The 13446-nt window shown below is 34.0% G+C and overlaps 1 protein-coding gene across 1 annotated transcript in view; it reads left to right on the top strand.

Annotated features, from left to right (window-relative positions):
* LOC100375364 (large ribosomal subunit protein uL23m-like) overlaps positions 1 to 13446 on the top strand; it is a 36363-nt gene that overhangs the window by 21363 nt on the left and 1554 nt on the right. The window lies entirely within an intron of this gene.

Raw genomic sequence — 13446 nt, 5'->3', positions numbered from 1 at the left:
GTATAAGTGATTGCCCATCAATGTGTCCTGTGTCAACTTTTCCTTTAATCGTCATCTTCTTGGAAATTCAACAACTTTTATTCTTCATATATGCATAATGTATGTGTACCTTAGGTGGACCTCTCTCAGATTATTTTCTATTATTCATTTTTAACTAAATATTTTTGTAATTTTTAGTCAGAAACGTTATTCTTGACTTTTTCATGAAAACCTCTGCTCTGATTGGTTTCATAATGGGTATATGTAGTACATGTATGTACCTTGGATGGACCTCTATAAGATTTGAGCATTTATAGAAGATATTTTGAATTTTCTAATTTTAGTGAATATTTTTGTCATTTTTGTGAAAATTCAATTTTCAATATGCTGCTTCAATTACTTTGATGCTAAGTATATTTGTACCCTTATAATGTTTTTGTGCCAGGCAACAGTTCCGGACATTGAATGTCGCTGTTGTCTCCTGACTTTTTTTCTTTTTTGTAAGTGCTAGTGCCACAGAAGTGGTTTCCTGTTTGGGACTACATGACAGGTCTGTGTGGCCATCACCCTATCAGATGGCAATTTTAATGCGCTACCCTGGCGTCAACCGGGCTCTGTCGAACACAAGCACCTGCGCACTTTAACCAAGGTTCCCCCAAAGTCGCATTCGTTAGATAGGGGGTCGTCCCTTTTGATGTTCAGCCTAAGGTAGGATTTGAACTTGGGTCTACCGATCATGAGTCTGATGCGACAACCACTATGCTACCAGTGACCGGTTATATATTTGTACCCTGATGAACCTCTATTAGAATTTAATATTTAGTGACAGCATCTTCAATTCTGCAATTTTAGCAAATATTTTTGTAATTTCTAGTAAAAAATATATGTCTTCCTCTTGATAACTGCTAGTTTGAATGATTTGATAGTGTGTATACACGTATGTACATGTTCCTTTGGTGGTTCTCTATTGGATTTATAGGTCATTTTATGACATGATAAGAGAAACTGTCTACTAATTCACATATCTTATATGCTGTAACTGGAATTGATGACTCCAAAAATCATCCTTATCAGTGATACATGTAAGATTAAAACACGGGTGTTGAGACACAATGTAAACAAAACCAATAGTGCTGTTCATGTTAGAGATCTCGGGAAGTGCAGAGACTCTGGACCTCGGTGATAAATTTAAAAGGACATTCATACTATTATGATTTAAATTTAAAAGAACATTCATACTAGTATGATGTGACGATGGAGGAAAGTGAAGCTGTATATGGTCGGATTTTGTAGTAATGAATGAAATGATGCAAACTGTCGTCAGCGACGCATATTTATATGCGATGAAGATTTAACCAATATCATCACAGAAAGCAGGGTCAGAAATTAGCCGAATTATCGCTGTATTTAAAAACTGAAAACGCATGTAATATACGCATTGCAAATAAAAAAGTATACTAATTGACACAGCATGAAATGAACACTAACCAGTTTTTTAACAGAATCACACTTTCGCATTATTTCCAGAAATGTGTGCTTGTCTTGTGATTTTGTGATACTCTCGTAATTATTTATTTTTTGACATTTTTTTTTTAAATCACACAAGGTCTTCAGTGAATATCAGATTTGTGCATACCATCATCGTATAAACGTCCGTAATTGTATAAGCGTTCATTGAGATTGGAAAATATTTGCACGCAGAACTTTTTGGGAGACTGGTAATATGGGTAGTTATATTTATCTAATGTTCTATAACACAAATGACCACCAATATCTTATTTAGACGGAGAAGGGCAAAAAAATAGTGTGCCTCAAATAGCGATTCATTTTCTTCCATCGTCATGGTTACATTAGAGTAAATCTACTATGCATAGTTTTCGCTTTTGTCTTTCAAATAATCAGATACAGATAAAAATCTAGCAAAATTCCAGGAAATTTGTGTCAAAATTATCTTTTTCCAGGTCCATCCTGAAACTTGTTCGTACTTAATGATAAATAATATACACGGTCTGTGTGTATTTTGCCAATTAGTGTTCATTTGATTCAGTTTTCGCTGGAAATCCTTCAGATGTGTTGTAGACATGTTATGATGGACTTCCTTCCTGACTAGATAGTCTGACCTCAAGTGAACTCTGTCCTTTTGGAAGCATGTCTGTTAGGTGTGAATTACATGTCCTGTACAGACAATGTGAGTGTCTATCTGATTTTTTCTTATAAACTAATTGTTTATAAACTGATTGTCATAATTTGTGATAATTACTTATCTGCAAAATAAAATTAATTACAGTTTTTAATGTAATTGACAAGAGCCAATGATAAAAAAAAAATTCTTCCAAAAATTGTTTGTATTTTTGGTGATGTTTTTGACTGGCAAGATAATTTTATTTTGTCTTGATAAAATTTTTAGAAATTATTTAGAAAAATTGTTGCGTACCAAAAAATTGTGATAAAGAACTATAGACAATAGGAAATTATGTCTGTTTAGCAAAGAGTATTAATATAAATTGCCAGGCTTGTACAGATTTAACAGGGATTCAGGGTACCCATTTTCTAAGGCCAAATCAATAAAATTGTTTTGGCGTTGGAATGATGAAGAAAAAGTTGAATGGTGTTCTAAGGTAAACTCATTAAGGCGGGGCACGTAAGCTTGTCTTTTGCCAGCCAATAAAGTATTTTAAACTGTAACTTATTTTGAATTGTTTGCGTCGTAAATTGGGCGTTAAGGCGATTGCCGCTGATGCATCATTGAAGTTCAAGGCCTATTCTACAAAAAGTTGAATTATAAAACTATTGCGGTCAAAGAGGTAAAAAGCAGGAAATAATAAATATTTATAGTTTAGGTGGATTAGGTAACCTGAGATTGAAAGGAAAGTACAGATTGCATTTTGAGTGGAGATATGGTCCAATTGATATCTAGGCTATACTTAGTACAGTGTTAACAGGTTTACAAGGAAGTTAGTATTTAGCATTTTAGCAGCTGTTTTTTTGCTGCTGCATAATTTCTTGTTGTGTACACTTATTTGTTTATCTCATTGACCATGAACTTCTGGCATATTAATTGTAGGTGTTTCACAAAACAACATTTTCATTGTAATCTGATTTATAGTGGCATTTTGTAATTTGTAGTCAACTTCGACTGAAAATCACCAATGCTGTTTTCAGGATTTTTTTGTATAGAAAATTGATTGTAATTATTGTATAATTTATTTGCATGATCATACATTTTTTCCTCAATGTGTTATTAATATTTGCAGCTATGAATATCTATTAGAAGCTCACATTGACCATGTCATGTACATAAGTGCATGTTTTACTAATAACACACACAGTATACATAATTAACGTTTTCACCACCAGACATTCTTTTATTCTTCAATATCTTCAATATTTCTGCAAATTAACTCGAATTTTTTGAGCTAACTGACAAAATATGAGTCAATTTTCAGTTTTTATTCAAAAAATTCAGCTATTTTTTTGTACCAATCTTTTGAAAGAAACTGCAGACTATTAGACGGGACTATTTTGTGAATTTTTGATGAAAAGAGGAAACTGGTGGTGAAAAGGTGAAAACCTTTTGAAGGTCAACTTTTGGCACTTTTTACAAAATAGGGTTGCATGACTTTTTATTTTTATCAAGACCTGAAGCCAATGAACAATTTTCTCCATTTTGTCTAAAATCTTGAACCAATGTTGTAATGTGTATTATTGTATTTTATCCAATAATATCCCTGGTTCTGATGATAATGTATATTTCCACTTGCTCATACTGTGTAATAATGGTACTATGACGTCAGCAGTCATGTTACCCCCTGTAAACACTTGAGGTTGCATCACTTTATGTCATGTAATCTATTTGTAGCTATAGCCATATTGTGTGCTTGGTTCAAGCCGTGATGATATTGAAAGTTACCAATTTCTCACACTTCTCTTGACGTCATAGTTCTACGACTGTATATTAAGCTATATGTCATGCTGTAATTAAATACGTCTTACAATGGAACGCATGGTTGGCTGTGACTGGCATGGTCAGCTGTGTATAAAAGTAAGAAGGACACTATGATGTCCAGATAGTCTGTAATGACGCCTTCCCTATAATTTTTATGTGTCCATTGTAGCATGTCTTGTGAGCTTTTGTGGTGTGCATGGTTGGATGGCCACAGAAGGAACTATTTTTAGATGCCACACCCCTTTCCTGTTTCTGTCTTCTGTTGTCTTAAACTACTATGAACTGCTTAATTTTCACTGTTAGGTATTTCATCTGTGTTTTGCGATTTCATAGCATTTGTAAAAACTAATATTAAGTTTCTGACACTTTGTAACGTAGAACCTCGGAGACATTTTCACTGATACAAAATACATGATTTTACACCAACATGTGAAATTCACGAAAACTTCTTGCTTTGGGAAATGAAAGAAATTCACAAGCATGCATGTTCTATTAAAAATTATACTAAGTCAGCTTTCATAATTTCATAATTTCAATTTTTCATAACTTCAGACTTTTCGGACCGCAAACCTATAGCCCATAAGAAATCATATCCCTTTGATCTAGAATTGAAAAGAAAATTTAGAAATATTTGTACAAAAATGTACAAATACATGTATGACTTTAGAAAATATGCTATATTTTGTGAATTTGTGATGAAAAGAGAGAAGTGGTGCTGAAGGTTGAAGCGATATTGTGGATGCGCAGCGCCGTGTTCAAATTTTGCATAAACAAACTATGTATTTTCTATGCGTTGTATACGTTGTTGTGGGACCTGCATAGAACACAGTGCAATGCTTTAAAATGCAAACTTCGAAATCAATTTGTATAATGTGATTATTTCTTTGCTCTTTTTGCGAGGTTTGAGAAAATCATGAAGTCATGTGTCTGATACACATTTAATACGTTATAAATACGTTAATACGTTATAATACGTATAAAAATTATACGTTATTGATTTAATAATGCAGTAAAGATTACCCATTTCAGTAGCGCAGATACAATCTTACGTCAGTCAGCAATTTAATTTTAATAATTTTGAGGTATGTTTGAATGACATGAAATTTTACAAAAGTTACTGTGAATTGTCATCTCAATTTTATGTACCCCCGGTAATCGTGAAAAAGTTTCTCATAAGCGAAAGCACTTTATTTGGTATTCTGACTAAGCATGGTGTTGGGGGCACGGGGGGTGGTGGGGGGTTTACCTATGATGAGTGTTTTAATCATCCTGTTATTCTTGTCCCTGTTAACAAATGAGCCCACCTACTTTTCTATGCGGTGTATGAAGAAATACAATCTAGCTACATGCATGTGATTTTGACTCGTGTACAACATTTGTTGGAAATTGAACAAAAAACCAGAAAATACAAAATTTTCTTTCACGTTAGAGTGAATATATGCTTAAGGGGCTATTGTGGTTAATACACAGACAGGAAACACCAGACAGTACAAGTAGATTATACATTGTTCGCTATGCCTAACAGGTTAAAGGTTATTATTGACTGAGTGACGTCAGGTGGTGTTCTGGAGAACTTCGCAGGAAGCAGTTGACAAGTAGAACTATCGGTGTAACTGGAATTAGTCATGTCACGCTATCAATGCTTGAACTTTACGAAAGCACCAAAGAAATTGCCTAAAAGTCTGCCTTGGTGTCCTTAGAAAAATACAGTCAAACCCAGTGTAGGAAATTTCGCCAGATTACATACCAGACATCAGGGCTGGTAACTTTCAAAAGTTACAAGCCCTGCTAAAATGTTACCAGTCCCGCACATTTTTTCAATTATTTTCGCACACACACACACAAATAAACACAAGTTGTATACAATATACTATGCACGGTTTATTTTAACAACAAAGTAGCTGTAGAGAACATGCATATTTAGAACATGATATATCAGACGTCTGTGTCACTGTTGCTCTCGGCTAGTTCAGAAAAATCTGAACCATAGTCAGAATCTAATCCAGCTACCAAATGAGCATCACCATCACCATCTGTTTCAGCTTCTGCAACTTCCTCCTCATCAAGTGCTTCAGCAGCTCTCTGCTGCTCTACTGCTTCATCTACTGCCTGTATAGCACTCAACTTCTTTCTCCTCTGTCCTTCCATAAAACTTGTTTTTTTAAAAAAAATTAGTATTTATTGATTTTCAGCCCCCAAGTGACTGTGGGTGGAGCATTCTTTGCGTCGAATATCGATTTGGCTTGTTTATGACCAATTGACATTTCATGGCATGTGAGGGCATCATGTCTTAAATTGGTACAGCCGGTTACAAACGATCCCTTTCCGTACTTACGGAGTTTGTCTGGTATTTTGCGGTTTGATAACGGCCCGTAAATAGCCCGGCAGATACGGCAATACACCGTATGATTACCGGTGTCATCGGTGACCAGCCATTCTTTGAACTCCGTCTTCCAGCTTGGAACGATTTTGCGAGTACGTTTTGACTGGTCATACTCCTTATTTGCCGCAATTCTATCGATGCTCGACTTCTGTTTCTTTGTTGGAGGGTCTATCCCCAAAAAACGATACATGTTGTACGCGAAATGAAAACTTTGTAAACAAACTACTCAACGATAGAACTGGTCAGGGGTCACCGGAAGTGTCACTGCACCATGGGAGATAGGACCTGACCCGAGGTCACGTACCTATTATTATGTTAATAAGTCAATGGATTCCGTGTTGTGGGTTGAGAATGCGTGTCGGCAAGTCGCGATGTGCGACGGCAATGCAATATTTTCATAGTTTTGGCTGATCACGTTTCTGTTTAAAATGTTTAGAGCACATATAAAGAATGGTAGCTTGTTTTTATTTTAATTTCGGCGGAAGAATGTGGTAACATGTTACCCGACCACCGGACAGGGAAGTTTGAAATTCAACCAGTCCGATACGAAAGTTACCCGTCTCGGGCGTGCGGACGGGCAGGAATTTCCTACACTGTCAAACCTGTGTTACTGACCATCTCTATATAAAGACCACCTGCCTATAGTGACCACTTTCAAGGCATAACGTATAAGCAACCTGTGTATAAAGACCACCCACCTGTTCAACCTTTTCACCACCAGACATTCTCACCCAAATTTCTCCACAGATTTTTCATATATTCTTCAATATTTCTGGGAATGAACCTTAATTTTCGAGGCAGCAGACACAAGTTGGGGCAATTTTTAGTTTTCACTCAAAGAATTTGACTATTTTTGTCGCAATCTTCTGAAGGAAAAAACAGACTATAAACAGGACTATTTTGTTATTTGTGATGAAATGATTTTTGATTTATAAATATAAAATATATATACGTTTATTCCATTGAAACTTACATTAGATATAAAACCGAGTGCGTATTTGAATATATATTCTTGAGGATACGAGTTTTTAAACAAGCATCGGGATAGTATCGATAGTACAATTATATATGAATGTGTCATGTTTCACAATAGTCTAATAAATATTGAAAAGTATGAATATACATAGTAAAAATAATTACTTAGTTTGCAATTAGTTCTGTTAGGATAATATTGTAGCCATTGATGGTTGCCAGTGCGTCCTTGCAACACCATATGTCCATGAAACGCTGCAAACTTGATGTATGTTGATAGTATAGAAATTCACCACGAATCCTGGAACACAGTCTTTGTTTGTGGTGAAGAGAAGGAACTGGTGGTGAAAACGTTGTAGACTAACATAACACAAGACAATTTTTAATTTTATCAAAGTCAAACTTATTTAATTTAGATCAACCAACCACCAACCGTCTACAACACCCCTTGGTTGGTTGGTTGGTTGGTTGGTTGCTATGCATAGCCTGACAAGCATGTACTATTAAAATGCAATTTTATCAAATTTTGCTTTGAGAAGCGCTGCCCTCTCAATTCTGAAGTTCAAGCCCGGCACAGTTATTGATATTTTTTCAGTTTATTTATTGGGGATATCCTGACATAAATTCGACAAGGCCATATTCACTCTTAGAAGTGTGATTCCACTTAGAACCACAACTATTCACCAACACTATGTAGTTAATACTTTATTATGTTCTATTTTAAGCGTAGACGACACACCTGTTTTACGTAACATGAGCCCCCATAGCTACGGTTGCATTGTTTAGGCCAAATAAAACAAATTTTGTGTTTCGAGTAATAGTGTAAAAAATACCATATAAGTAAAAAGAAATTTCAATTTTTTTTTCTCTCCAATGAGTTGTACTCTTAGGTTTTTGTGAGTAAATAAGTATGGTTTAACTACAAATGTGAAAAATTACATCAAAATTAGTTTTCAGAAGTGCTAGTCATTCACATCATAGAAGGAAATACATGAAATCAAACAATCTGACATTGGTGAAATGACCATAGATAATTTGCATAGAAATACATAATCTTGAACTTATATGCATAAAATAAATTTATAATTTTTTTCTCTCCAAAATATGGGAAGGCAGTGTTACGGTAAGTCTGTTTACCTTCACAAAAGCATACATGTGCGTTCTTTTGTTTACTAACCATTCATACGTTTACGCAGGAGAACGTGTCTCTGTCCACGTCAGACAAAATGCAGAAAAGGCCGTAATTTTCAGAACTGTCTAGAACCAGATTTTTGATATAATTAGCCTTACTTATTCTATTATATATAGTCAGCACATGTAACTTTGATTGAAATGACATGCAATTACTGTACTGTACTGTACCGCAACTTGATTATCCATGTAGAACTAAATCAGGCACACTCTCTTATGGTGTGCCATATTCAGTCAGTTTGAAATTTTACAAATAAATTTTGAGAAAAATTGTGTGAAATTGGCATTTAGATTCAATATACAATCTATAACTCGTGCAACCTCATGCTATGTAAAGTAATCATTGGGCTAATCTCAAGATAGTGATGTTCAGATAAGTTTGGAGGTGGTTTTATGAGAAAATGACACACCCATGGAAAGCAGTGTATGGGTACAGTGGGTGGGGAGAAGGGGGGGGGGATAAGAAAGTGATAAGGCATTTTTTGTTATCCCAAAAAGTGTGACATATTTAGTGATATTTTTTGTGTGCCCCCCTACATACTCGGGAATCTGATTATCGTACAAGCCTTTTTGCATTTGTTTATTATTTCATCATTTCTTCCATACTTTTGTCTTTCTTTGTCACAATCACCACGCACCCACTCACTGTACAACTCAACGTACTGAATGCAACAATGAGTATTGTTTATGAAACCGCAATGACAACCGATAAGAGATGTCTGTAAAAACTAAAGTTTGCTGATTCAGTATTGGTACCACAATTGTTCCTCCATTAAAAGTACTTATCCACAGAGGGACATGTGACTCTGAGGTATTCACTTTAAGTCATCTGTGTTTGTGAATGTACTTTTAATATATAATTTACAAAATCTGGTATGATAACACTTTGCCTGCTGGCATTGTTTTTCCCCATTCACTTTGTCTGTCAGTGGTGGTTTTCAACAGGCTTCGTGTTAACTTAAAATGTCCAAGCAAACGTCCTATAATTTAGAGTTACAGGGTTGATTACTGTAAAATACTTTATTTATAGCTTTCAACTAATTTTCACTATTTTCAATGAAAGAATGATTACCGGTAAATGAAATAACTTCCAGCGAATACTAGTATACTATTTTGCCTATATTTGACATTCAACTCGTCAAAAATAAGCTAAAATAAATTCTATAAAAAAAAAACCAAAAAGTCTTTTCAGCGAAAATTAATTCCAGCTAAAATAAAGTATTCTACAGTAACATGTTAATAAATTCCTCGTTGGTGTACAACTCGTAAACAGTAGGTTATAACCTACATGTAAATTTAATAACAGCTTCATGGGAAAACGGGAAGCGACTATTTTGTTCACTTTAGTGACTACAAATTAAAACTAAAAATCTTAAATCAAAGTCATGCAAACATTTAGTCGCAATTATAAACTTGGCTGATGTGGACAAATGTTTATTGTAGGTTTGAAATTCACATTACAGAGCCAGAATGTTAAATTCACATTACAGGACCAAGGTTACATGTATAATATGATTGATAGGCAACTACACAGTTTGATCAGGAATATTGTCTTGCGATAAGGTAACCTGTTTTCAGCAAAGTTTTTCTTTCTGCCAAACTGCCTGAAAAGTTCATGCCTGATTCGTAGAATGCAATAAAAGACGGTCTTAATTACCGTAAGTCAACGAGGCTTGTCACCACAAATAAGTAAAGTAAACACTTTGAGTATTCAAGTCTGTCACCCAATAACTTTAACCTTTTCACTACCAGTTCCCTTTTTTCTTCACAAAATACAATGTAGTCCTGTTTATATTCTGCTCTTTCTTTGATAACATTTGGACAAAATTTGTCGAATTTTTTTAGTTAAAACTGAACACTGACTCAAATATTGAAGAATATAAGAAAAAAGTGCTGAAAAATTTGGATGAGAAAGTCTGGTGGTGAAAAGTTTAATGCAAGTTCAAAATATGTACTTTAATTTATGATCTTAAAAAAATGTAAAAAAAAATTAAAATTAATTTGCCATATATAAAAATGCCATGCTACGAATTAAATTTAAAATAACAACAAAAAAAAGAGATGGTGCTGTTTATCACCAGAAATAGAAATCATTTTTTTTTTTCGCATTACAATGTTCATGTTGCATCATCGAACTGAGATAGGTAGATATAAACTATTTCTGAAAAGAACATCCAAATCTAAGTCGGTATATTAGTAATTTGAATACTAATCATAGTTATCACCTGATTGATTGTCAGATGACATGTCATGTGGGAAACATCTTTTGTTAAAAGCGAAACTGAAAAATTCCTTGAAGTCTTCTATTGGTAGTTTGAGTAGGCCCAATATATAATAGGCCAGGTAGGTCTGTTTCTCTGTGTGGGCAAATTTATGTACATAGATACAAACAATAGCTTGTGAACACTACATTAGTAAGAGAAAACATTCTGAGGAAGCACCAACACTATTTCTTTTTGCCTTCATCTTCTTTGTTTTTCAAAATTTCATGTGCTTTATTTATATTATCTACTATGCTAACTTAATAACTAAAAATCTTTTTTCTCTTTTATCAAAGCCTTGAGAATATTTTCAAAAAATTTCCATTTTCATAGAAAAAGGTGAAAATAGTATTAATCTTTTTACCACCAGACCTTCTCACCCAAATTTGACTTTTTTCTTGTGTTCTTCAATATTTCTGGAAATGAACCCTAATTTTGGAGCCAACAGACACAATTTGAGTCAATTTTTCAGTTTTGACTCAAAAAATGTTATCTTCTGAAGGAAAGCGCAGACTATAAACAAGAATCTTTTTTTGAATTTGTGATGAAAAGAGGGAACTGGTGGTGAAAAGGTTGAAATACATGATGACCTTACATACTTCCAATCCTAAAGTCAGGACTTGAAAGTAACATACTTTTTTTTCAGAGGCCAATCTGGGATACTAAGAACTCGGTAGTTCTATGATAATGTTAAGTAAACTGTTTGATGCTCTGCATATGTACAATTGTGAACACTTTTAATATAAACCGCTCAATTTTTCATAATTTGAAGATTTTATGGCTTTTGCTAAGACAAAATTACTATTGTAGGACCCAAGAGAAATTATCACTACTATAAAATTTTGTGGTTTTTTGCCGAGTTTGGAAATGTGAAAAAAAAAATTGTCTTATGAAATTAAAACGGAATAAAGCATACAAGTAAATAACAATCTTACATTTTGTGTCTATTTTTTCTCAATCTCATTAGGGAAAAAATGTGATTATTCGTAAATTCTAATTTGGCTGCTATATATAAGTTTAAAAAAAATTCAAAATACTTTAAAACTTTTAGTTTTGATTAAATGTTATAAGCAGTAATCATGAAGTTAACATTTCGCAAAAGTCTGACTCGCTGTATTAAAGATTTTGTTGAACGTGCCATTCCATTTCCACCCTCTCTTCTCTACTACACACAAATTAATTAATTAATTAATTAACAGCTATTTTAGCTAATTATCACTTTTAAAATAAAGACCATTTTGTAGAGATTTTTTAACTCATCACCTGTGGAAAGCATCAATGGAATGTCGTAATGACTCTTGTATTGTGACCTCAGCAGGCGATTTGTTACTAGCACAGCTCTCACAATAACCTGCTTGTTCAACAGAGAATTTCTAGTTTGCCGAACATTTTAAAAGACAACGCTTGAATGTACTATTTCCTTTTACACAATTTTACTCTGACCGTGACTCACTAAAATGCGCGTGCCGTGAAATTTGTGCGATTCACTGTACACAAAGAGTAATTGATTTAGATGAATTCCATTCCTTAGTTGGTTGTAGGATGGTACGTAGGTGTTGAAAGTAGGTCACCTCTACGTACAGTAAATACCGGTAGGTGCTATTGAATAAAACCAGTGAAGTGTATCGGCATTGTGTGAAGTATACGCTGATGGAAGTCTGTCTGTGTGCGCGATTTAAACAGTACTTGTGTGTAAAGTTTTGTTGTATAACAATGGGAAAGTAGGAACGAGAGGAAGTACGTGTATGTCTTCTTTTTTTTTTTTGTAAAGATACTCTGAACTATTAGGGATGTGATGTCAGACAAATGAGTTCCTTGTGCATTTGGAACGTAATATGTAATAAGTCAAAATGATTGGTTAAGGATGTTTATTTATAATACAGATTTTAAGTAACATTGTTTCTTCTCCGGATGGTGTGCTTATCAAATCTTGTCAAAGTGCCCTCTGCTATTGTTGCTTGACTATAGAGGGCGCTGTTGTTAACTACTTGGCTATATCATGCTATAATTGAATTATTTATTCTTAATTTTGAATAGTGAAATAAATGATGTTCATATAAAATTAGTTATGCGGTATTGATATACCCCAACAAGTTTTTGATTTAGAACCATTATCAGCAAAAATTAATAAAATTTTTTATACATAAAATTTAGCATTTGTTGTTGACATTGTAGGCATTTGAAGCAAGACTAAAGTTAATAGGACTTCTTGTGAATATATATATATATACTTCACAACACCTGGTGAATGCTACACTTGAACAATGTCATAGTAGCCTACTTAACTCTGTAATCACTTACAGTAGAACTTATAGCATAGCCCCATCTACAGTGCATTGTTAATTTGATATAGAGGGCGCTGTATTATTAATAATGTAATAACTGTTGTCCCATCTGAGATGTTGCTGTAGGCATATTAGACTGCCACTTAGTTTTTAAGAAAATCCCATTAAGTAAGAAACTGTGGCTTGGCTATTCTGGTATTCTATTTATTCAAACAATGTCTTCCAAGAATTATTTTGAAAAAATGTGAAAAATGAAGATATATGAAATGGGTGCATTGCAAGTAAGCTTGTAAAATAAATGCTTACTCTTATGTCCTTTGTATTTCCCGTTCGGATGCAGTCCAAAAATGGGTACTTATGGATTTACCTCTGTGCGTCTGTCTGTATCTATATCTTAAACAGTACTTTCAAACTTCACACATAAATCAA

This window comes from Saccoglossus kowalevskii, chromosome 12 (assembly GCF_978046115.1).
Source record: "Saccoglossus kowalevskii chromosome 12, keSacKowa6.1, whole genome shotgun sequence".
Classification (NCBI taxonomy): Eukaryota; Metazoa; Hemichordata; class Enteropneusta; family Harrimaniidae; genus Saccoglossus; species Saccoglossus kowalevskii.
The sequence above is the reverse complement of the archived record's forward strand: the minus strand, read 5'-3'. Positions and strand labels throughout refer to the sequence as shown.